This window comes from Tyto alba, unplaced genomic scaffold (assembly GCF_018691265.1).
Source record: "Tyto alba isolate M040663 unplaced genomic scaffold, T.alba_DEE_v4.0 Super-Scaffold_48, whole genome shotgun sequence".
Classification (NCBI taxonomy): Eukaryota; Metazoa; Chordata; class Aves; order Strigiformes; family Tytonidae; genus Tyto; species Tyto alba.
Genome location: NW_024881324.1, coordinates 24,246,719 through 24,273,166, shown reverse-complemented (window position 1 = coordinate 24,273,166; position 26,448 = coordinate 24,246,719). Strand labels below are relative to the sequence as shown.

At 39.4% G+C, this 26,448-nt stretch overlaps 1 protein-coding gene across 3 annotated transcripts in view; it reads left to right on the top strand.

The window, feature by feature from the left end:
- The window catches only part of FBXL7 (F-box and leucine rich repeat protein 7), a 193,625-nt gene that overhangs the window by 93,142 nt on the left and 74,035 nt on the right, over positions 1 to 26,448 (top strand). Inside the window, exon 2 of one of the 3 annotated variants that reach the window (XM_032991999.2) lies at positions 11,957 to 12,009. The exons of the other annotated variants lie outside the window; for them this stretch is intronic. The gene's annotated coding sequence lies outside the window, so the exon portion shown is untranslated. The remainder of the gene's footprint in view (positions 1 to 11,956; positions 12,010 to 26,448) is intronic. 3 annotated transcript variants of the gene reach the window in all.

Genomic DNA, 26,448 nt, shown 5'->3' with positions numbered 1-26,448 from the left:
AGGCAAAGCAAAACAAGGAATTCATTCACCAGGGGCTCAGCCATGATCAGGACAGCCGGGCTCCATCACGCGTCACAGTGACTTGGGAAGACAAATGCCATCGCTCTGAATGTCCTCTGTTTCCTTCTCCTTCCTCCAGCCGTACGTGCTGAGCATGATGCCATACGGCGTGGGACATCCCTTGGGTCAGTTGGGGTCAGCTCTCCCAACTGTGTCCCCTCCCAACTCCTTGTGCCCCCCCAGCCTGTTCACTGGTGGGGTGGGGTGAGGAGCAGAAAAGGCCTTGACACTGTGTAAGTGCTGCTCAGCAATAAGGAAAACATCTCTGTATTATCGACCCTGTTTTCAGCACACATTCAAAACAGCCCCATACTAGCTACTATGAAGAAAATTAACTCTATCCCAGCCAAAACCAGCACAGGTAAGTAGAAGTCTTCTCAAAAATTAAGATATACTGATTCCTTGAGCCAAGGAACGAAGTACATTTATATTAACAGTATCTTGAGACTTTCAATAAAATTGAATTACTAGTGTGAGGTTTTCTGGCTGCAGATATCAGACTCTTGCTAAAGTGTTTTCATTTGTTCAGACATCTTTCTGGGAGATCAGTGACAGCTGGACTATTCCAAAAGTGAGTCATTTATCTAGATAGCTTCCAAACTGTAGTGGTTGGTCAAAGATTGCAAATGATAGAAGTGGAAAATCTGTAGATTTAAATAGCTTTTGGAAGTCCTTGCTCTAGATCTTCTTACTTCCCCCGGTTTCCAGTAAAAGCAAAACATTGTTCTGTCCTCAGAAGGCAACACTTTGTGAGAATAAAATATAGTTTCCTATATTTATTTTTCTGGTTTAGGATAGCAAAATATATCAACAAATGCTATAGTATAAGTCTGTTGCTAAAAGTTGTAAGAATCAAAGAAGTATGTAGTAGTACAGCAGGATGATACCTGGAAATAAATGTTACAGCCTGTTTTAGTCTCTTCCAGACTCATTTGGTCAACTTATATGTTCCTAGTTAACTTTCAGAGTGCAAACTTGTCCTTAGTGACTTCGTGCTTAATCGTGTGTGCTGTAAGCACCTTTATTTCATGGATGTTGTAACACTTGTAGTATGAAGTTTGTTACAGAGAGTATCTTGAGGGACCAAGACCTCAACATTCATGAGTTGGCAGAATGAAGTACTAAGTACAGTCCAGTGCAGCACCTGTGAGCTAGTAGTTTCCTGGCCTTGACTTTGTTGTTAATAAAAGCAGACAGGAGGAAGGTCTCTTAATACTTCTGTTGATATGAAACCTTTGGACAGAGCTGGCTATAATGCCGCGTAAAGGGTGGAATCCAGTGGGTCAGACAGGACAGACCTCAGTCCTGGTTTTTGATCTACAATATGATTGGGATGGTTCATTCTTTTTATATGAAATAATTAACTCTTTTTATATGGGGCAATAGTATGAATGATTTAATGCCGTGAGGCACTCTTGAGTTTTAGTTCTAGATCCTTCTGGGAAACTTAGGTGGTATTTTTTTCATTGAACTGCATATAGATTGTCCATACTGGGAAGAGCTGCTTTGGAAAGTTTGTGTACATATAGTTATTGTAGGTCTGTGCTCACAAATCTGTCATATCTTTGAATATATCTTCCTATAATGATGTTTTCCTATAAAAATCAAATAGTATTTTCCAAAATTATAAAATAATTCATACTGGAAAACAACTTCAGTGGACAAGTCCAACTGCCTGTTCAGAGCAGGGTCAGCTATGTTACACCAGGTTCCCAGGTTTTTGTCCAGCTGGGTTTTATAAACTTCCAAGGACAGTGGCTGCACAAGCTCTGAGCATCCTGTTCCACTGCGTGGCTTTCTTCAGGGTAAAAAAGGCTTTCTTTTCTATAGCATATAAACTCCTAGTTTCAACTTATGCTCATTGCCTCTTGTCCTTACAGCATGCACTGCTGTGAAGACCCTGGCCCTATCTTCTTAATAACCTTGTTGTAGGAATAGGAAACTGCTGTTAGCCCTCTCCCCCCACCAATTCCCCCAGCTCTCTCTTCTCCAGGCTGAAGCCCAGCTCCCTCAGCCTATCCTCTGGTAGTCCCCCTGACTACCAGAGTGACCTTCTGCTGGACTTGTTCCCGTTTTTCAATGTCTGTCTGGTATCAGGGAGTCCAAAACTGGAAGAATTGGAGATGTGGTCTCATGAATGCTGAGTAGAGGGTTCTTAACTGGGCAATCTCCAGCCTGAACCATTGCATGGTGTTATTCCTACTCAGTGCAGGACTTTACATTTGTCCTTGATGAATGTCATAAGGTTCCTGTTGGCCTATTCCTCCAGTCTGTCTAGGTCCCTAAAGATGGCAGCCTTGCCCTCAAGTGTGTTGATAGCTCTCCCCAGTTTGGTGTGAGCTGCAAACTTGGTGAGCCTGCACTCTGTCACCTCCTCCAGATCAATGATAAAGATGTTAAACAGGAGAGGTCCCAGGATTGACCCCAGGTCACTAGCCTAGGTAGAGTACAACCAGGTAATCACTACTCTCTGGGACCAATCATCATCCAACCAACTTTTTGCCCATCAGTTGTCCAGCCATCCAGACCTTGATGTACCAATATGATTACAAGAATATTTAATAAGATAGCATTAAAAGGCTTAAAAATGCCAAGGTCACTGGATCACTGAAAACAGTCAGGTGACTCAGGCATGATTTCCTCTTGGTAAAGCTCTGCTGACTTCCCAATCACTTTCTTACATGTGTCCAGAAATGGGCTCCAAGAGAGGACCCACTTGAACTCTGAAATTTGGGTCACTTTTCAGTTGGGAGAGATAACTTTAATAGGATTTGGATGGGCCCATTTCAAGAAGTTGTTAATTGCAGTACTACTGTTCTGCTGCAGTTTCTCATGCCAAGGACTTTACCATGTAAAGATTTTCATATGCATCAACAGAGCTGAAAACTCCATGAATTTTCCTGCTTCCCATAGCTAATGCAGATTAACAGCACAGTAGGATTCAATACTGAACAGGCAAATTGTTTTGACACAAAGCATCACTCCAATACCAGACCCCAGGCTGACTTAAGTATTCAGTGGAGTGTCACATTAGAAGATGCTTTGTGTGATGCAAGAAACTATCTTTTGAAGAACTTTCAAAACAACTATTGAATTTGCTGGTGGTTTCCTAACTGCTAAGTAGGTGTTAAATATCTGGCAGAGCTCTTCTTACAGCCTTTCAGGCGACATGAATTTCCTCAGCAATCACTCAGCTGCTTATAGTCGGTGCTTGGCTTTGTCAGCTTTGTTCACCCCTTCTAGGTCTAGCCCCACGGCTTGCTTGCGTGGGGGCTTCTTCCCTGCAAAGGCATCCAGGCTCGCCGCAGCTCCTGCCAAGACCTCTCTCAACGCTCCCCTGTGGCTTTGTTCCAGCAGCACTAGAAATGGGCAGCATTCACCCTTCTCTTCTGTTGGTATCCTTGCATTATAAATTCAGCACAAGGTCCTGGAAACAATAGATATTTGGCTGCTCAGGATCTCCTTCCTCACAGCCTCCCTCCCCAGCTGCCCGTGCATCAACTCCATGCTCTTGGGAGGTGTCATCCCCCATCCTGCTGTGGCACCTGGCAGCCCTCCAAGCAAGCCGATGCCCCAAATTTCCTGCCTCTTCCCCATCTGCTCTGTCAACTGAGACTCCAAGGCAGATGCCAATTTTCACCATGGTTCTTGTGTGCCCAAAGTAGGACTTAATATTTCCAGCAGAGATGAGTGATTTACTTAATTTGACTCCTCTACAGGCTGTGTAAAGTCTGTTGCTGTTTTTTTTTGGTTTTTTTTTTTTTTTTTTTTTTTTTAAAGCATACAATCAAGAGAAGACTTAATTATTTTTTAATCCTTTTGATTGCTGTTGGCTGGGTATGTGCAGCTGCCTAGACGCTGCAGTTTTAACAATTTTTGCTGTGGTTTATACAGATTGACGTATCCCGGCAAGGAATGTAAGCCACAGAAAGCTGAAGATGAAACCAAGCAGGGACTATTAAACTGGTAGCAGTGAACAACTTAGTTGCAGTTTAGAAGAGTATATAATTTATGCAGGCTTCAGTTACATTGTTCTGTTTTTCACTTGACATCCAACGGCTGAAAAGAAGCCCTTTACAGAAATGCTGCAAATCCCTAAACGCAGTTCTTCCTGCCTCTTGAACTTGCATCATAGCTACATATGCCTTGTACCACTTCTGCTTCAATAGAAAAAGTAGTACATTCCTGAAGACTTACTCCGTTTCTGCTTTTCTTCTAAATTCTGTATTCAGTTGACTAATTTAAGTCTGTATTTAATTGACTGAGAGAGTCAAGTTTCTTTGCTGTGAGGGGAGAAGTATTCTCTGTTCAATTTGTATTCACATTCTAATACATCTAGTAAACTTTTACAAAAGCAAATGTCTGTCTTAACTTTTTATAAAGGGATGAGGGATAGTACAAGTTCAGAAAAATGTTGGGGTTTATATAGTCTGGGTATATAGATAAGAGTGAGACAGAGGTCCAAATTTGCTGTAAAGATAGTTTACAGTGTAAGAATACTCCAAACATGAAAAATTTTTCATTTGATTGTCAGAATTTTCAGTTGTTTCCTGTCAGTTGAAACTTTATTTCTGTTCTGACTTTTAATACTGTTTTCCTAATACTTGATGCAAGAGAAAGCATTCATTTCACAATGAAAAAAAAAAGTGATATTTATTTCTAAAAATCTTCAACTGTTTTGCTGACTTCTTGCTAAAATTGTGCAAATGATTGTCCATTATACCAGTCTTCTGAAAAACACTAATTTCAAGAGAAGCACATCTCACCAAAGTACTTTCATGGAAGTGTTTCTAGCCATTTTTCTGTAAAAGTGAGTTAACATAGGCATGTTAACAAACTGTGTCCTGAGCATGTCTCAAAATTGGGACCAATGTCATTAAGGATGGAGGAAATGCTTTTCAGTGTCTCTTCACTTGTAGAGTAATTTGGGATTTTGGCAACCTTGATTTATTCTCATATGGATCAATCAATTTTTTGGAGGTGGATTGACTGTATGTGGAGGAGAAAAGGCTACGTAGAAGAATGCTTCAAGGCTTTTGTTCTTTAGCACTAACACTCATTATTTCTTCAGCTGGATTTTGGTTTTGCACATAGTGATGAAATAACACTTGTAAGGTTAACAAAGGTTTGCAAATCACTACAGTGTGTGAATGTCATGGCGACTATTGTAATAAAGGTGGGAAACGATTTTACTGGCTTTTTCTAGAGGATAACAAAGAATTTGAAGGGATGTCTTAGGGCACCAGGACCAACTGTTCTACTGTTGAAGCAACTGCCTCATGCAATTCCTTCATTAACTTGTTGAGCCTTTCTTGAAAGCACTTTGTCCCCTCCCCTCTAGTTTTGTGGGAGTTTATTTCAAAGCTTCATTTCTCTGAGGATCCAGAATATTTCTTTCATTCAGAGCCTAAAATTGTTGAGGGCCAAAAAGCCCATTTGTTCTTAAGCAACACCCTTTAGTTAAAACAGCTCTTCTTTTACTGTTATATCTTACAGGCTGCTCCTAAACAATCTTCACCTGCAGTTCTTTCCAGATAGTATCTCTACTACTTACCTTTGATTTTCTTTTTATATAGCTGAAGAACTTCTTACTCTAGATGTTTTAATTTTTCAGGGTCTAATTAAACTTGATTTTTTGGCAGTTCCTGCCTTACCCCTGCTCTTCTTGACCAGTGATTCCTTTGGTGTTTTCATATTCCCTAACAGCTCCCTTCTGTATTCCAAGCAGATGCCTAGATGCCATCTTTCAAGGAAATCAGTGGTCCCTTCCTATAGACGTCCTTCTCTCCAGGGCATTCCTCATGTGGGATAACTTCCTGAGTTCAAGCACTTCTGAATCTGAGCCAGGCCTTCTCTGCTCTGTTAGCTGTCTTTAAAACATTCTTTCATTGTGTCCTTGTTTGTACTTTTTCAAACTGAGTAATCGCCTTCCATGTCAACCCATGCCATGTCACTTTTTGTTGGGTGGCTGTAGGAACTTGCTGGCTCTAGTGTAGATGGAGTCTCACTTTCCTAGGGACCTGTACTGCCAGAAAGCTTTGGGACCTGGTGTAGATTCACTGGGATTTTCAGCAGAGTCCTACCATAGATTTGGCAGAAATTTGGGGACCTCAGATGTTTCAAACAACACACTTTGAGCTCAACAAATGCTTATTCTCAATGATACTGAGTTAATCAGGAAAAAAAAAAAAAAGGACTAACTGATGTTGTGAAGTTCATTCTGGATTTATTGCATTCCCAGCTGCAAGTTTTGAGTCTTCAGCATTGTAGTTCAAGCCTAGTCCTGACCTTTCAGGTTGTTTCAATAAACTTGTGACAGAATAGTCTATATCATAAGAATAAAGATATGGCAGATTTTAACTACTTTGACTCAGCTGGGTCTGTTGCTTGTCTTTAAAGAGCGGTATTTAACTTTCATTAGAGTTAATGTCAAAAAGTCTTTGTTTTTCAGTTTTATATTTGCCAAACTAAGAATGCTTTTTTCTTATAATTTTTTGGATATTGTGTTGTCAGGCTTATAATTTTACCACTCTAACTCTTAACCATTAGGGTACTGCTAAAACGATTATGTTAATCATATTAAAGATAATTTTTTGAAAAGCCATGTTTTGAGCTTGGACTAGACGATCTCTAGAAGTCCCTTCTAACATTAATCATCCTGTGACTCTGTGATCTGAGTGTGAGTAAATAACATCCTTTTTATTTTCTGCCTGTATCTGTTGTTTATTAGAACAAGTACTCAAATGCATTGCTTCTAAATGGTAATTCAGATGTCAAAGTGGCATCCTTTGCATTTCTTTATAAATTATTCTTATGATCAGATTAGCTATTATCTTCTAATTTTAAAATGTAATCAATGGTTTTCTGATATACTGTTTGTGGATTTATACCTTTCCATTTTTATCCATCCTGTCAAAGCTACTCTAATGTAAAGGTAGTTATTCCAGTGTCTTCTGAAGTGAAAGCCAAGTGAAAGGCATGTTTCAGAGGACCAGGTTGTTCAGATTTTTAAAGGAAGTGATTATATGATTGGTGTTTTTTTGGGGGGAGGAAGGGAAAAATATATTTGTGTCCTTTTTTTGACAGAAAGCACCATTTTAGCAAAAAACAAGCAATAATTTAAGTTGCAAGTGATCTGCAGATTATGCAGTCCTCCATCCTGCTCAAAGCAGGTTCAACTCGACCAGCTTGCTTCAAAGATAAAGATTTCATAGCCAGTCCAATGTCTGACCACCCTCATGGCGAAAAAAAAAAAAAAAGAAAAATATTTTTCTATTTGAAATTTAATGTTTTGCTACTTGTGCCCATCACATCTCTTCCCGTCACTGTGGACCTTTGAAAATAATCCATCTGCATCTGCCACCTGTGTCAGCCACCTCTTGCAGGTCCTGTGCTCCATCCACCAGCTCATCTGGGGGACTTCGTGGGTGCTCACTGCACCTTGGTCATGTCCTTGTTATAGGGAGCCCCAAAGTGGGCCCAGCCCTCCCACTGATTCTGACAAGAGCTGGGCAGAGGGGAAAAGTGGTTTTCCCCACTGTGCCCACTCTACAGTGGCTCATACAGCGTGATCTGTGGGTAACCACCTTTGCTGCAAGGGTGCTCCTCTGACTGGTGTGGAACCGGTTGTGCACTGGGCTGCCTAGGTCTTCTGCAAAGCTGCTGCCCTGGCCATGTGTAATATCATCCCTCGGGCAGGACCTGGTGTTTCCACTTGATTGGATTTACATTGGCCCATTTTTTTCAACCTGTCAAGACCCCTTTTACATACCAGTCCTACCCCCAGCACGTTGACTACTCTCCCTGAACCGGTACTGTCCATTGACTTGTTGATAGTGCACTCACTCCCATTGCCCAAGCCCTTACTGAAGATGTTGAACAGTATTGATCTCAGTATCGACCCTTGAGAGTTTTAATCTTAAATTATTTGTCTGGTTTAGGACGAGGAATTGATATGCTCCACGTAAGTACAGGTCAAGCATAAGGTACATATAAATGGAGTGGTTAAACTGCGTGATGCCATCAGTCGGAGCCAGCTGGTTGCCAAAATATTATCACATTTTTAGTGACAGTGCAACAATAAGTGTTTATAAGGAGTGAACAAAAGATATTTCCTGTGTATGGAAGGCTTAGAGGAATCACTTTAACTGTGGCAGGTGCTGGTTCATACTTACTCTTCCATCAGATGAACTGTGACATTTCCATGTAGCTTGCTAGGAAGGTATGAAATTGAATTTGACAGGGCACCATGTGCTTGAGGTTGTTCTTCACTCTTCGCTGCCTTTGGGGGAAATGAAGGAAACTGTTCTTCCCCACCCTGCCCGGTCATTTTTCTTTCTCTTGGAAAAAACACAGACCACCCCCTTGCATACAGTTCTTTCAAACGTTAGGCAACAACTTGTTGCCTAAGATACCAGGCTGAGTTGTTCAAAGTTGCTTAGAGGGTTGAAATAGCACTGTTCTGAAAAAAAAAGGGTGGGGTGGGGGGGGGAAGCAAGCAAGCTTTTAAAATGTAATTGTTTTAAGCAGGCTACTCTTGTTCTCTGTAAAACTCTCTAACAGAAAATCTCTCCGCCCATTTCCATGAATTATTTATACAAGCTTGAAACTTGACATTTAGCTTTGGACAGAAATGAAGCTGCAACTGTTCTCACAACTTTTGCCCTAGAGCTGCTGCTGGTTTAGCCCTCTCCAGGCTTAGACCTCAGTGCCAATTTTGCCTATATGAACAATCCTACCTGTAAAAATCCTAGTGAAATCTGGACAATTTTGCTGTGATTTGAGCTAAAATAGATAAGTTCAGCGATTGTTTGTGGCCTACCTAAGGCTATGGTGCGTTATCTCCAGGTAATTTGCTTTGTTTTCCTTTTTTAAAGTATATTAGTATTTGTACCCCATGCTGAGTAAACTTTGTAGCATCACCAGCACCACTGGTCATGACTTCAGACGGAATTATCACCCAACTGTTTACCCACTCTTGTGAGCAAGTTTTGCCACCAACAGTCTAAATGTATCTGGAACTGAGAGTTAATTTTTAAGTGACAAATTTTCCTCAGCCTGCTTATGTACAGGGTTTTTTGTTTTGTTCTCTGTTCTCCCCACTGTGATGATCAAACTCGTCTTTTTAGCTTAATAGAATAGGATAAGTGTATGGGATGCTTAAACTGTCATAGGCTGGCCAGAAAAGGGGTAAAATTGGCAGAAATGCAAGGAAAAAAATGTAAAGCAAGGAAATTGACGGAGGTCCTGCAGATGCAGGTACCCAATAATGGCTTTTTTTCTCCACCAATATCTTGGATTTTTAATAATCTTCTCTGAGACTATCAAACTGTGAAAGCTAATCTGTTACGGAGAGCAAAGTTTTCTTTTATCCAAAGGGAAATACTAAATGCTGAGTAGAACAGTGGGTAGATTTTTCTTGCATGTGTTCAAGGTTGTCTAGGTGTGTGGTTCAAGACAGTAATTTGAGGAGTGTAGGGTATGTGGTGGGTAGGTAGCCGTTTCTCAGTGGGGATATGCCTGCACTCATGCTGACAGAAACGGTTCTGTGCAAGCTGTTCTCAGTTTTGGTTTGATATGTCCACAGCACTTCCAGACATGATATACCTATGGGACCATTGCAGTGAGATTTTTTCATACCACCTCAGCCAGAATTCCATGTGATAAAAAAAGATTACTTAAATTTTAGATGGCAGTATAATTACATCAGTTGCTGTAAGAGAAATGCAATGGTAGATATCTGAAATGCAATTTGAGTTGGTAATACATGGTATTAAGTTCTCTTCATGTGCCTTGCCTCAGCAATAGCTGTGGTATTTTAGAAAGCCTGAATTGTCCTGATTTTTCTTAGGCTGGGTTACGTCACTGCTCTGAATGACAATTGTATAGGGCTTGGAATGCATGGAGTATGTCAGCAATGCATTTTAGAAACAATAAGCACAATATGTAGCACTCCTTCAGTAAACTTTAATTCTGTTGTATAAATGTAATACATCTCAGTGTACTAGAGTTGTAAGCAAATGACTTCTAGCACTTAGAAAGGTGTAAAGTTTAGTGTTTAAAATCTGCATGTATTGATTTTATTTCCCTATTAACTTGTTTATTAAATAGTTGATAAAAACATCTCATTTACCTCTTGCAAGATGTGTAAGAATATTAGCTGTGTATTAAGGAAGAGACCAGAATTAATGACTTGTATGGGAAGATTGTGAGGATGTGCCAAGTAGTCTCAAATCCTACTTCAGAGCTAGCATTATCCAAAGAGTTGCTCATTGTTGGCTCAATAAGCAGCTACCTGGGCAAACCGAACTTTTTTCCTCTCTGTTGCTTGCTACCTGTTAATTTTTTCAAAGGAAGCAGGGAAATGTGCAGAGGTGTCACTAGAAAATGTGAAGTGCACAACTGTAGATCATGCAAGCAGGGAAATAGGGTCACTTGGTATGCGATTACATATCTCTCCTTCAAAATGTTGGAATTGAAAACTGTCCGATTTTACTCAGTGTTTTGGGCAGATACAGCAGAAGGTGCACATGGAGGGAATAAGATATTATGAACTGTAGCATATTGCGTTGATGTTGGAAGGAACATGATTCTTCAATTTCCTCTTCTTTGTTCCAGTGAGCTGTGGAGTAATATGAAGAATTAATTTTTTAAGTAGGTAATTTCCTTTTCTCTCCTTTTAAAAATAATTGTAGCAGAGTGTGCACCAAAAAGATTTCTGTTTTCTGTCTAAGGTTGAGATGGAAAATGGCAATGACGTACAACAGCTGTCCAACACAGTGGCAGCAAAAATTACTCCTGTTGTGTGTAAATGGGACTTAGGTTATATGGGAACTGTTTTCTACATCGGAAATAGCCGGAATTATCTGGAACATGCACTAATTTTTCTAGACATTGAACCCAGCTGACTTCTTAGTAAGTCAGTAGCCTACTCCAGGTTGTATCTAGGTATGATTTTGGCCCACTGCCTGAGTGAGAGCCCTGGAATGCTTCAATTTATGTGTGCACTGAGCAGTAGAAATTCCTGTTATTTCCCTCATTTGTGTGAGGCTACACAAAGCTCCATGAACTTGTGTTGCCTTGCTCAGAAGCAAGTTTACAGGCTGCTAAAAATAATTTCAGGTAAGGAATCGGTCCACATCAGTCTACTCTTCTGCAAGTATCATGCATTTTTCATATCTGTTGAAAAGAAATGAATGTTTTTCTTAATTCTATTGAAATTCCAGGCGGTTTTCCAGATGTTAATGAGAACTAGGAAACCTGTCCTACAGAAACGTTTTTTTTTTTTTCTTTTTTCCTGAGCATGTAAGGAGAGTATTCTCAGAATTAAAGGAAAATTATAATAGCGTTTAAAAATTATTAATTACGTGTCTTATTTGGGGTTTTGTTTTCAGGTTTTTTTTCTTACAAAACCGCTTACAGTATGAAGACAAGAACTCCAGATGTTAAGAACTTGAATTCTAAGTACACTGGGGAAGTTAGGATGAGTGATCAAGAAACTGATGAAAATAAGGGCTCTTTGTAGCACTGTCATAAAAGATGAACTCTTTTCTGGTCAGACATAATGTATTTAGCTGGCAAATAAAAGAAGCCTTTCCTAATTTTGAAAGCCATCTCTTCCTTGAAATTTGGTGAAGATTTTTCATAACGTGAAGTGAGCATGCAGGTCTAATTTAAATTATTTTTGTTCCCTCAAACCACTTTCTGCATTTCTTCACCAAAAGGCCATATGAGTAAGCCCCTCCCAAATCAAGAGTGGCTGTAAGGCTGAGGTAGCAGACTACAATGTTCTTATAAATACCTTTGTTTATGTGTGGTTTTGTGCTCATATGTGCTCTAAATGTTGATGTTTTAAATTTTTTTTTTTTTTTTTTTTTGGTCTTCCCTGTGTTCCCAGGGCAGCAGAAGAAATACGAAAGCTGGGAGTAAGGGATTTGCTACCAAGTTAATGTAAGCATTTAGCAATATTACTTTCATGTGAATTTTCCACTAGCCAGATACATCTAGAGGATACTGCTTTCTGCTGCCAGGGCAATTGCTAGTCTTTTGTGGTTTTTAGGCAGACAGGATTAACTGTCACTTCAGGCAGACAACCTGGTGGTCATCTACTAGGAGGTTTATATTAAAACTACCAAATACCTGTGACACTATTTCTGAATGTGGTGGAGAAAATTTGTTGGGGTGGGAGGAGATATCAGTTATAGTTTAGAGGAAAACATGTCCTGAAAGCATTGTAATTCTGAGGTGGTTTATCAACTCTGATCATGTGTCAAATTTCACCGTCCTCTTTAACAGAATGAGTTGGGAAAGGTGACGTAGGATGAGGGTGAAGAATAAGGCCCTGATGCCAAGGCAACAGTTGGCAGCTGGCCACCTTATTTAATGTTTTATTTCCTTCATGATCTATTGTTGTCTGCCTTGACCTCAGTTTGAGCTTTTAGACCCTGGCAACACTGAGATCAGATTAGGTTAACTACTATATTGTTTAAAAATCACTAGACTGATAAGTACAGCAGTCTTCAGTGTAGCTTTCTAACAAGATTTTCAACCAAAAATCAACCTGACAGATGGTCTTGAACAAAAATACTTCATTGTTTCACTCCTCACTGCTACAAGAGCATAAAGCTCTCAGTGGATTTCAGATTTATATTTCAAGATTAAGAATCACTGATTTCTCCTAAGAACCACTCCTTAATGTCAAGGATTTAATAAATTCTGTCTTTATCCTCTTGATTGATGGAAACTAATATGTTCCTTTTTAAAAAGGTATGGTGTAGAGATTACTCATCTTACCATAAATTACTATCTTGCATGTAATATAATTGTAATTCTTCTTCATTAACCATGAAAAAAAACCCAAACCCAAATTCAGCTTCATTACTCTAGTGCAGTTACAGAGTTGCATTGCCTGAACATAGCGAAGAGCAGAACCCAGGTAGCAGCAGCTCCTGTCACTGCTTAAAGGCAGAAATTCCCTGGATTTCCAGCAGCGCTTCTTTTTACAGTACATTATGGACAAGATTGTTAACAATCTGGGAAGAAGTTAGTAAACTTATTTATAAGAGATAAACATGTATTAATGAGAACTGCATTTCAGAGTTTGGGACAAATTTTTACCAAGCGTTAGTGTCTTTAATATCGCTAAAAGCAGAAAGGAATGTCTGAAGACTAGCTCAAAAAATAAATAAACAGAAGTCATTACCAGGTTCTGTGACCAGGGCTTGAAAATGCTAAAGGCCTGTTGCTATAGTCCTGGTGCTGCTGTTATGATTCCAGTCTTGCAGTAAGCTCAGGTTGGCAAAACTGTTGAGCACTCCTAGCCTCACCGTAAAAAATCCAGTAAAATAGACAACTTGAGTAATGAAGCATTAAGTACTCTTCCTTTCCTGTGCCGCCCTCTCCCCTAGTTTTTAACTTTGCTTTATTATTCAGAACTGATTTTTTTCCCATGTGGTCCCTCTTCCTGTTATGGGTTATGTGGTAAGGGAATGTTGTAATTTAATGTAATTAAGTCTTGAATGCACTTTCTTTTCAGCTGAGGCTGCTGTGACATTCCTTCACTAATAGGCAGTTACTTTTAATTGGTTCACAATAGACTCAGAATCTGAAGCAATGGAAATTCTGTTGCTGAATCCCTCATTCATCATGGACTAAAGTGGTGGGCTGGGTGCTAAGACCCAATGACCTGGCATTGTTGGGATGTAGTTTTTTTCTATTTAATAGATTTTAATTTTTTTTTTTCAGTATCAATGATTGGACATAGCTAAACTAAGTCTAACTTCTGTACAGTGATAACACCTTAACAGATTGGACAAATTAAATATTTTCACCTGCAAGACTCCAGGCGTTGTGTGAAGCATCCATGCTCCAGTACTCCCTTGTTGGGGGTATCAGCACCTTGTGTTTTCTCAGCATCGTGCTGCAGCTTCTCGGTGGCTGCCACTAGAGCGTAGGCAACCAGCTCACTGCTGGAGTTTGAATGTAATAAGCTTTCCCAGCAATTTGCAAAACCCCTTAAGTAGACAAAACATATACCAGTCAAAGATCTAATTTATGCAACCTTACTAAGGAATGATGTACAGTCTGGGTAGACTGGCCTTCTCTGTTCCTCCGCTTTGAACACTACACCATGCCAGGAAATCTCCCTTCTGAGGGGATTCTAGATGCACTGGCTGTCCAAGCAAATACTTGCAGAGAGAGGAGTCACAAGAGAATCTTATCTTGTATTAGAGAGAATATGATCAGACACAGACTTTACAAGGCCACCAGCACAGGTACTTGGGTTCTGCAGAGGTTTCATGTGAAAAACAGCACAACACTAGCCGTTTCAGTCAAAGGCCATCCCTTCAGAATCATGGTTAGGTGGTAACTTGGCAGCATCAGCATGGTCCTGCTTTGCCCTGTGCTGTTAAACTGTTAAAGGCCGTACGGTTTCTCATTGTTGGTAAGAACTTTTCTCATTGTAGGTAAGAACTTTTCTCATTGTATTATTATTCTTCATCCTTTTTGTTTTCTCATGGTGCACCTCTTGTTTTTATAGTTCCTTAATGGAGAGGTACTGTGTCTTCTAGTCTGTTTCCATAGAAACGCCCAATTAAAAGAGTAATTTGAAGAAATTGAGACACAGCTGCCAAAACTCCTAAAGAGAAAGAGAGGAGGGGGAGGGAAAAGAAGGGAAGATTTGGGCTGGCAAAATGCAAACAACATTGCCTGTCTTCTGCCAGCTCTTTCCTAACGCTCGTCTGTAAACTCATATCTGACTGTACATCTTGCACCCATTTGGTTTGAGCTACATCTGTAATGCATTTTAAAAGTATAATTGAGTCTGGTGCTCAGCATATGTGATGTTAATGCTTGGAATGTGAGAATTTTTTGTTGTTGCATTGCTTCTTTCATATGTTTTTGATCAGGCAGTGGCCAAGGCATTGAGCTCAAAAGGGGAGGGGAGAAGAATTGAGGCATCTCCCTCTTGCCAATGCCTCACATATATACACATGTTGAAAAAGACATTTTTCTGTCCTTGCTTTGACACAGAACAGGGTAACCCAGGTACCTGTGATTCAATGGATCTCAAGACATTTCTAAACAGAAAAAAGCCACCAAACATTTTCCACTGAGTCATTTTTCTGGTGGTTAAATGATTAGGTGATCTGCCTGTCTTCTTTTGGCCAGCTGGAGGCAGTCAGGAATTGAATCCTACTAGAATAGGAGACTGGAAAGAAAAATGCATGATGTGAAAATAGAGTATGAGGTATATCTTTTCCCATAGGTGCAAAACCTATTGTTTGCATATATAAAAACATACCCTAACCCCAAGAATCATCTCCATATTTAAAAGTGCAACTTTGCTACTGCCTTTCACATAGGAAAAATGGTGAAAATTTAAATCTGTCATGGGATATTAGGCTCTTCTCATATATGTAGAAATCTGTACTGTGATCACAGCTTGCACACACCACTTTAATTTCTCTTTTCTTATATAGTGATGGGTCTCCTTCAGTATTTTTTTTACTAAGTATGATCAAGACTGACCAGAAGGCTCCTTGCTTTTCTTCCCAAGTATAGGGTTGCCATCCAAGACTCACAACAGAAAAACTCAAACCAACTAAATAAACCCAAAACAAACAAACAAAACCTCCCCTCCCCTCTCTCTCTTCCCCCCCCCCCCCAAATCAAAACAAACAAAACCCCACATAAATCCCCCCCCTCAAAACCCCGCTTTCATCAGAGATGTTTTGGCACAGGAGCGTGTTAGAAACCTGACCTTCTTTAGGCAATTGCAGAGGAGAGCTAATATTCATAGTTGATTCCTACTCAGATCTTGAGCAAGACCACCAGGGTGGACACTCCAAGCCTTTTGCCTGGCCGACTTCCAGCATCCTCTAGAAGCAGCAGCAGCTTCAGGTATATTCCCGCTCGCTCTGTCTCTGCTGCCTTTTGTGCAGCTGAGCGATTAGATCGGTGCTGTCTAGTAGCTTTCCTTCCTCTTCTGGTTGTGTCTAACAAGCTGTGTACAGCTTGCTTGTCAAAAGCTTGTACAGTGATTGATATATCACCGCTCCTGAGGAAATGGATTTGGAAGTGCCCGACATGGAGATCCCACCCCAAAGGGCCAGCGTAGATACCACCAACTGATTCCACAAGTCTTGCTGGCAGCCTTTAACGAAGCATCTTATGGTTGGGTTGAAAGGGTCTGGTCTTTGTTCCCTCTGTGCTGTCCAGGTACCTGCTCAGTGGTAGAGGGGCTGCACTCGAAGCATGCAGGTTGGAGTCAGTTAACCACCCTTAGATGCATAAAGAGGAGAGGAAAAGCTTCATGACCTGTATGTTGGAGTGTCTCAACAAAGCTGAGCAGCCTTAGATGCTTCCCTCATCCTACCGTTAAACCTTCATGAAAATGAGGTGATTTAGGCAGTATTTTTAAAACCTTAAAAACTTTAAGAATTTGTTTCTGACTGCTTGGGAAATTTCTGAGGCTTCTAAGGGAGACAAGCCTTGGGAAAGGAGAAAGTGGTTTTGTGACTCTTCTTAATTTTGTTCCAGAGTTAGCGCATGTTAAAGATAAACTATTTATAACTTGTGTTGTTCGGCTCATGGGGAGTCAGGATGGTTCCTGGGTTAAAATAGAGTGGGGGGAATGCAGAAGCCTCAGCAGAAAAGTGACCTTGCCCTGTGTTTGTGTCCTTACAGCAAAATAGCACTAGGTTGTCTAAGAACATCACTGTCCCATGGCATCATGAGGTGTTCTTAGGACTTCACAGAGCAACTGCTTCAGTGCCTTCTCAGACATGTCGTTGCTGATTTTGCTACACTGTCAAACCAGCATGTTAGTGAATATTTTAGATCTGACAGATAGCTCATAATTGACAAATCTGTGGTGTTTTGGGATTTCAGGAAATGCTTCATGGACTACTAAAATTTCCAGACTCTTTCATTATGGAAAGCAAATACTTTGCGTTGCTGAATAAAGGAATAAAGATTAGATTAGAAAACTGTCATTTCAGGTTGAGTGACGGGTGGTTTGTGATTAAGGTGTTGTTTTTTTCCTGTAGGAAAGACAGGAGATCAGCCTTTTTCTGTTTACCTTGTCATGCAAATTTTCCACAGAATTTTTCGACATTATCTTGGTGGAACAAACAGTCTTAAAAAATTAAGCAAACAACTATCACCTAAGAAACAAACTCAAACCCCCTTAAAGAAATTATAAAAAACACTCATTGAAAAACATCTGCAAAAAATATGGAGTGAACTGACAAACTTAAAATCTTCTCTTAAAGGAGACTGACAGTATCATGTTTAACACCACATGTTTATATAAATGTGGATATGTATGCATATAGACCCTTATTAGCCAGCAGCTCTGATTAATATTGAGCACTTGAGCAAAGTGTTGACTGGTGTGTGTAGTTAATTAGATGTAAACATCTAATGGACCACTGTCAACAGTTGCTTCCTATTAAACGGTTATCTCTATTACAGAAACATGTTGCTGCACTTTTCTTTCAGTGCTAGAATTAGAATATATGTATTAAAACTCCATTTGTTGAGTAAATTTCAGGTGATCTTTGCTAAATACTTACAGTTTTGAGAAAAGTTGATGGTATAAAGTTTGGTTGAGTTGCTGCCAATAATAACCATAGCTAATGTCACATGTGGTTTTGGCAAATGGTCATGATTCTCCTAATGCATCAAAGTCTAGACTGGACACGGAGAGACTGAAGCGCTACAAGCCTGAGTGAGTAACTTTGCCTTTCACAAAGTTTCTTTTTAATATACCTACATTTAGCATGGACAATCAATGTATATTGGCATTAGAAAAGTTTTTAAAGGAATTACCTTGTTACAGTCAGCTTTTTGGTGGTGCTCTTTAAGTACTTGTAAGTTTACAAGAAAAACATAATTTCCGGTCTTGATGCTGCACCTGTAGCGAAGCAGGAACTGTGAAATAGTTTCTTGTAGTTCAACTAGCCAAAGTTTACAAAAACATGCATCTTCCACAGAAACAACCAATTAAATCATAAAAGGCAAAGTACCTGTTATGACCAGAGCTTTCTATAAGTGCTACTGTTCTGTTTGTGTGATGTATATTCCTGATAAAAAGTACTAATTTTTCTGCTTGTAGATTTTTAAGTCTTTGCATACGTATGGCTTAAGCCACATTGCATGAGTCGTTTGCTTCCTGGTCCTTCCTTTTTATCAGCAAGGGTTGTGCCAGTCTTCCAGGTATTTTTTTTTTTTCTCTTCCTGGTATTCTGATTAACTACATCTCTGCTGGGATTTTTTTCACAGTGTTTATTACTGATGTTTTCATAATGGAAAGTTTATGGTCTAAAATTAATTGGTAGATGATTTTATGTGGTAGCAGTGATTTTCAACAAACTTCTCATGCAGATTTGGGAGGCCCCCAAAAATCTTTTTTGTGCTATATTCATTAACTCATTTGCTGTTTGTATGGCTGCAGCATTCTTTTATGGGTTCTTTGTTATGAAATAATAAAGTGTTCCTTGTTATTAAATAGTTTGTTTTGTTTGTTTGTTTGTTTTTTTGTAATAACATTGTATTTAAACAAAGGACTGCTTTTTTCTAATACTCTGTAGCAATGGTTTTTTAGTCCTCACTTCTAAGGACAAATGAGGAAAGTGACAGAAGCGAGGTTCTGAGTTCTAACTTTGAATTTGTTCTCAGCATCTGATTTTAGGATTCGATCCCGGTGAAATTTCATGATGTCCTGCTTCCAAGGCTGTCTTTTGAGTACACCTTGTGCTGGTTTTCCTCTGTTTCAATTGTCAAGACAGGAATCCTTTAAGCCTTCTCTGAATCCTGAGTGGTATGATCAAATACATTATGAACAAGACTTGTAGGACAGGAGTCTTAAGCTTGTTGTAGCCATTTTTACACCATATACACATCCACTTTATCTCTAGGATGATCTTACCTAGCATGTGTCCATTGTTTGCTTACTGTGGAAAAATGGTGAAAATTGTTGTAAGTAATTGACAAATACAGTCCTACACATCAACAGTAAACCAGAATTATAATAGTGAAAAGCATGAAGTTTAAAACAGCCTAGAATGGCTTTTTGAAGGGAAATTTTTAGACTGTCAGTTCTTGAAGTCTACTCTTTGTCCTCAAAGCATTTTTTTGCAGGTGCTGGAAAAGACATTGAGGTTATCCGATGAGTGACGGTTGTTATTTAAAAAAGTCACGTGTTAGAAAAGCAGGCGCCACTAAACAAGAAGACTTGACAGTTCCATCTGTAGTGTTTTTGCTGGCAAAGTAAATCAGATATCGTTCCAAGGTCTGTACAACGCATGCTGCAAACCTCTAACACTGGAAAGAACTTGAGAGTTTAATGTGTTCTGGCTTCACGTTACATAAACAGGGGTCCCTATGGTCCTATACTGATTGGGCTTGTGGTCCACCACTGTTTTTGTGGGTATATGCTAGCCCATAAAATCACATTTTTGTTTTTGCCTGCCAACTTTCTTCTATTGCTTTGTCTATTAGGTTGCAGTGGTAAGTGCTACAGCTGGTGTGCTGAGGGATCCAATGCAGAACAGTCAGACCACTAAATTTCAAGCTGATGAGCCTGGGAGAAACCCTTTTGCAATTTGATAGTACAATTAAATGTATGTCATGAATTGTCAGAATTACTTTATGTTATTTTGAGGATCACTGCGTATCCCCTGGTATCAGCACAGGCTAAACTCACAAGCACTACAAGTAGTTTGCAGTGCATCGCTAGGAGTCATGGCCTAATAAAACAACTACTGTTTGTAACCCAGGGGTAGTCAGATGGGGAGAAGACCCTGAAGTGAAAGATCAAGTGTTTAGTATATTCCAGTTATTTCATCTGTTCCCTCTCTTCGCCTTCAGCTTTTGTATTTTAGTAAAACTTTTCATCATCCTTGCCACGTGAGGGTGGAAAACAAGTTTTAGTGAAATCAGAAAGCCTTCCTCGCTTTCTTGACTGGTTTACATTTGACTACAAGGTAGGGTTTAGAAAGACAGCAAACTTCTAGGATTTTATTTTTTTTCTTTAGGAGGCAGCAGTTAAACTCAGTAGTCCTTGTACGAGGGAGACTGCAGCTTCTATTGTCAGCTTATATGGTTACGTGGTGTGTTTAGACTTCATTAAGTTACTGACTTAAAATAAGTATGTCTGACTCCTGTGTGGTGAAAGGCTCTGAATACTGGTATCCTTAGACTCAGGATTGAGTTTATATGGCCTTCTGCTGTTCCCTGTCACATACAGATCTACATCTACAGCTCTGATGGGGACAGACTTTTTAGTAGGGCCTGTATCAATAGGTCAAGAGTTAATGGTTTTAAACTAAAAGAGGATAGATTCAGACAAGGTATAAGGAAGAATTTTTTTACAATGAGGGTGGTAAAACTCTGGAACAGGTTGCCCAGAGAGGTGGTAAGTGTCCCATCCCTGGAAACATTCAGGGTGAGGTTGGATGGGGCTCTGAGCAACCTGATCTAGTTAAAGATGTCCCTGCTCATTGCAGGGGTGGTTGAACTAGATGACCTTTAAAGGTCCCTTCCAACCCAAACTATTCTATGATTCCGTGACCTCTAGAAGAGCAGCGTAAAACCTTTGCTTAGTTTTGCACTGGCTTGCAGTGCCTCTTTGACAGACATACTTAGTTGTATTTTATTCCTGTTTCACCTTTGAACCCGTCAATCTTCCTGTGTCTGCAGCAGATTCCACTAGCTTCTGCCCACCTGCATAGTGGTGGTGAGGATCAGGCTATGCTTGTATAGTAGGGTTTAAATTTAGTAGAGAGTGACAGGGTGAGGAAAAAATAACATCTTTTTATTAAATTTTCTTGACTGTCACAAGTGTCCACATAAGCAAGGTACTGATAACTCTAGTTTTACTGCCAAGGAGAGAATGACACCACGCTTATTTTTCCTGTGTAATGAAGTCATCCTCTTGCCTTCAACTATTGTAATACATAAATTGTTATGGCTAGCATGCTCATGTCTATATAGATTTCCCCATGCCAGTCTCACTATGTTTTTATTCCAAAATAATCCATTCTTTGCCTTCTCTTTGTGAATGGGAAAAATGCACTGGTCAGCAAGTGATTTTTTTGTATCTGCAGCTTCTGTCCTTATGATCTGTTCCCTTTCATCTGTTTTCACAATGCCCCATGTGCTGTGCCATGTGGAGGTAATGATTACTGGACAGAATTGGACAAAATTCAGAATGCTGCTCTGCTACAATTTAAGCAAAGATTTGCCAGGGCTCTTTGTGTTATGAAGTTATGAACAGTGCATCTTAACACTGTGTAGTGTACCATCCCCTGATGTCAGATCTTTCTTAAACATCTATTGTCTTTTAAGGAAAGGGGATTTTATTGACTTCACTGTGGAGTCAGTGCAACCGTACTGTAGTGAGACAGTGCCCATTCAAAACTGAACCGAGAAGATGTTTTCTGAGTGCAAGAGGCAGCTACTGAGTCTGGGGGCCTACTGGGAAAACAGTCGCTTATGCAAACAATAGAAACGTAAATAGTAGAATAATTTAAAATTAAAATAGAGGGAGTGTTTCCAGCATATTTGTGCATGCTGGAATTCTAGTAGTATGATCTTGCAATAAAAAGCTTTTCATTCAGAGATTGTCATGAGTTTTATGGCAGCAAACAGTTGAGAGGCCAAGAACCAGCATGTATTTGGTCATAGATCCTTTGAATTCATGATAATTGCTTTTATTTTGCATCTAGCATTCAGGTGTACTTACTTGTAACTGCACTTCATAAAATTAAAGCATGTGTAAATTTGAATTGCAATATTAATTCATTCAGAGTGGGCTGACAGAGGAAGCTATGTAGACATTTCCTAGGTCATCTACCACATCTAGTATTTGTGGAGATTCTGTTTGCTCTCCAGTTCCTTCTTGTGCCAAGGATTGCATTACAAAAATCATCACTCTACGGAAAAAAAGTACTTTAATAGTATTTGAGAATAAGGATGTCCTCCTCATTTGAGAATAGGGATTGTATTAGAGAAGTCATCACTATAAGGAAAAGGGCACTTTAATAGTATTTGAGAATAAGTATGTTCCAGTGTTTTGAGTTCATTTTCTGATGAGATAAATAAGATCCCTATAACAATTACTCTAGTTAATAAGTAATGTCCCGTGTCACTGCAGGGAACACACTGTGTAAGGAACCATTGCCAGGTTAGCTTTCAGATGTCTAAGGCAATGCTTCCACTCACCCATTTCTTACCGTGGCACTTACTGTCACAGTATTAGAAAGTGGCAAACGCACTGGGGTCCCTGTTGTGGTAAGTGCTACACAATACAAGTGAGAGAGTTTCCCCAAACAGCTAATAATTCATATGGGAAAGGTAAAGCTGAGGCAAGGAAACTAAAATATCCACAATTAAACCTCCATCGCATATAGCTTTCTTAACGATTAGCACAGATTCTGTAAAGATCCTGCTGTCTGGTTGTGAATTTCCTTGTGGCAATTCCTGTTGCTTCCTGCCTTTATTTGCCAGATCTTGGGTGGGTTTGCATGTGGTGGCATGGGGATGCTGAACAAGACAGGTCTCCATGTGAAACATGCAGTCTAAAAACCTGGGATATGTTCAGTCCTGGGGTTTTTTTAAGTGTTTTATTTCTACTTTTAGCTTCCATAACTTTGACAGATCAAAGCTTTCTTTGGTCTCTGTTGAAATAGTGTAAAATAATTTTTAACTTACAGTTTTACTGTAATATAGCTTAATACTATTTTTAAATCTGTGTTGGTTTTGGACATTTCATTCACCTGAAATTCTCTTTAGACTGATCATTTTGCATGTAGTCTTAACACTCTTTTTTTTATTTTCACATGCATCCTACAGCTGATGTCTAAGGTGTGATAACTAATGCCTACCATAATGCTGTGAATTCCTTATTTGTATGTTGCCTAGAAAATAACTGGATGTTAAATTTGAAAATCAAAGTATTTTACAATGTCTTTAATTATCACTCTGATATAAAATTATATAATAATAATATTTATATTTGTAACATTAAAATTATATTGTTATGCAGTATTATATAATAACTTGAAATACATTGTTATCTAAATATATTTTTATTTAACAACATTTGGGTTTTTTTCTGGTGTTAGTTTTGCCAGGCAGGTTAAGTCTATATTTAGTTGAGTAAATGCATAGCAGGACAACTTCTATAATTTTATCATCATCTGAAGCAAATCAAGATGCTCCTACTGAGTATTGAGTGTTTATTTTTACCTCAGTGCTTGAAGGGAGATTTTTGACTTAAGAACAGAGGTGTGTTAGGACTGCTTTAAATATACTTCTGGTACATGTTTTGTGTACTAGACCAGTGGCACATTTTAGATGAGGTATAATTTAATAGCTGAAGATCAACAATACAAGAAGTAAATGTTCCACCAGTGTCTGGTGGAGCAGGAATACTGCAGTGGAAAGAAATGAGACATGAAGAAAACACTAGCTTGTTCCTCTTGTCAGGGCAGTGTGAGTTGAAGCAAGCCTTGTTTTTATAGTATATTTGGGTTTCCTGCTGTCCATTTAATCTGTATGGCTTTGCTGAACAGAATATACAGTATTTAGTGTGATTGGTCACCATGTGCAAAACAGACCATGCCTAAAACAGTCATGTCTTCAGCAACAAGTAGCAGATGCACTTTTCAGCAAAGGCTTCTAATTGTGGTGAAGAGTTTCACCACTAAGCTTGGTGTGTAGTTCACTTTTGCGAAGTGAAAAAGCAGGTCTTCCAGCAGCCCTTTGCAGCCCAGCTGCTACGTTTGGTCAATTAGTGGCAGCACAGTGGTGGTAGGGAAAAGTTGTCTAAGGTGGGCATCATCTAGTTCGCCCTTTACTTTATTCAAAGTGGGACAATTTGCTCTTATGAATGAACACCATCAAAATTTCCTATTCGCTTGTGGGACTCTGACCCACTGAAAACACAAAACGCAAGCACATCGTATTGCCATTGTACCTGCTAGTGTGGCTGAGTGAAGCAGCTAACTGAAATCCTTTGATGCTGCAGGGAATGGGCACAGCTATAAACCAGCTGAAAAACTGCACAGCGACTACTGCTGCTGCACACCCAGGAGGCTCTAGTTATATCATAACCAGACAAAATCACTTCTAGAAAAGTCTCTCCATTTCTGAAATGATACTTCTGCCCTGGCTTGTACAGTGGTTTTGTTATGCAGGTGTCCTTCACAGGTACTACGTGATCTGGAGCTTGGCCCTCTCGTAGGCTGGACCTACCTCAGAGATGCTGAGCAGGGCAGTATCTGGGTTTTGGAGCTTAGAGAGTAAATTGCTCAGTGTCTCAGAACCTCCTTTGTGTTCAAGGACCTAAAGTTATGATTATTATTACAAATAAATGTTCCAGCTCTAGGTCAGTTTTCTCATTTCTCCTAAGAATATTTCTGGTCAGAATAATAAATCATTTAAGCAGTCAAAACTGACAGCAGTTATTTGATGGAGGAAATCGTGCAAGGAAAAAAAAAAAAATTGGCAAGAGATTGTGGGAATACTGAAGTGGCCTTCTGCATTGTTAGAAGTGACAATTTTGTTCATTGTTTCCCTTGGACCGTCCTTTATCTTCTCCCTAGTCAGCTGGATAGCTTTGTGCCTGCCGTGTTTCGGAAAGGTTGGGACACAGGGCTGCGCGATGATCACACAATTGTGCGTGGACCTTCGGCTCCTGTATTCTTGCCATTGAACAAAAAGGCTATTGTTTCCAGCCTAATAATAAAGCAGGAAAAAAATTACAAAGGTCTTTCCTCTAGATAGAAGGCTGACTTAGCAACAGGCAGGAGAGAGCTAGCAAGGAGTTTTATCTGCTGGAAATGACTTCTACAGTTTGCATTTTTGTTTCGTCTTGTTTTACTGATGGCTGGAGAAGATACTTAATAACACAACTGCAAAATCAGGTAGGGTAGATTTCTGACTGTGAACTGATGATACGAGTCGTCTAGCACTGGAAACTGAGGGGGTTTTATGCTGTGTTACAGTTCAATTTTTAGAATCATTAAATCCTGGTGGAAAAGCAACCATGCCATTGTGTATGTGCATTCCCCCATCAGATTGAGGGGTCCTTAGACCCTTGTTAGGAGCAGCATACGTCAACAAGAAAATACCTAAGGACTTGTTGACATAGAATATATAGCACACATTAGTCCTTTCTGGGAGGCAAGTTCTACCAAAGTGAATTAGTATATGAAGCTTCTTCTAGGAAAATCCACTCCCGAAAGGTATTGAATGAAAAAAATACCTCACCTGTCAAATCTAATTTTTATGGGTCAGCACAACTCTGAAAAGAGTGGCTGAACGCAATTTTTTTTTTCATTTAATGTCAGAATTAGCATACGCTGCCTCACCCCCATCTCGGCTCAAAGGGGCTATGGGGCAGGCTTGAGTAGTGCCACATGTGGAGAGATGTAATTTGTGGTGTGGTAACTTCTAGGGTCATCTCCATGCAGTGGGACTGTGACTTCACTATTGATTCACATGTTGGAGGAAGCAGATACAGAAACTGCCTTCCTACATCTGGCCTCCTACTGTTGCCAGTTTGGATTCCTACTACGTCTTATTCTGCTGTCAGTAGTGTTGTCTGGTGTTGATCCAGTGTTTGTATTAGTAAAATGTAAATCTATGTTACTGTTAATATCTATATGTTGATAGATAGATACATACATATATATAAAATACTTTTTAAATAATTATTTTATAATTTCTTGTACAAACATTTGTGTGCTTGCATGTAGATACTTGCCTTTCTAGATGAGGTCACTTGTGGCTTTAATCTCCTGCCAAACAGGTAATGCAATCTTCAGAAGTGCCTATATTTAACAGCTGTTAACAGTCTGCCTCCTGGCACAGACTAAATTTTATTGAATGGCTTGCACTAACATGGTAAGTGGTGAGTTGTTCTAGAGATGTACCGTACTGAAAGCATAAGAAAAATACTACCTCATGGGGAGTAATAACAACTTTATGAGGAGTCTGTAGTCACCAGCGATTTCTTAGTGAAATTGAACTTTATTAGTTCTAGAGTGAGAAAAATTAGGAATATTTAATTATCAGATAGAAAATATTGCTTGATAGGTTTAGGAAATAAGGGTGACTGTTTTGTTTTGTTTTGATTTGTTTTAAATGCTATCAACCATACAACCATACTGAATATTGCAAATGGTCTTGCATTGCCAAGTAAACTAGAAACGTGTTAGTTTTTTTCCTTTGTTGATTTCTCTAACAGAAAAGTAGAAAATATTCACTTTGATGATAGGTAGATGAGAATTATATCCACAAGTCTCAGAAATGCTACTTAAATTGAGTCAATGTTATAATGGCACAATAATGAAGAAATCTGAATTTCTAGAGGAA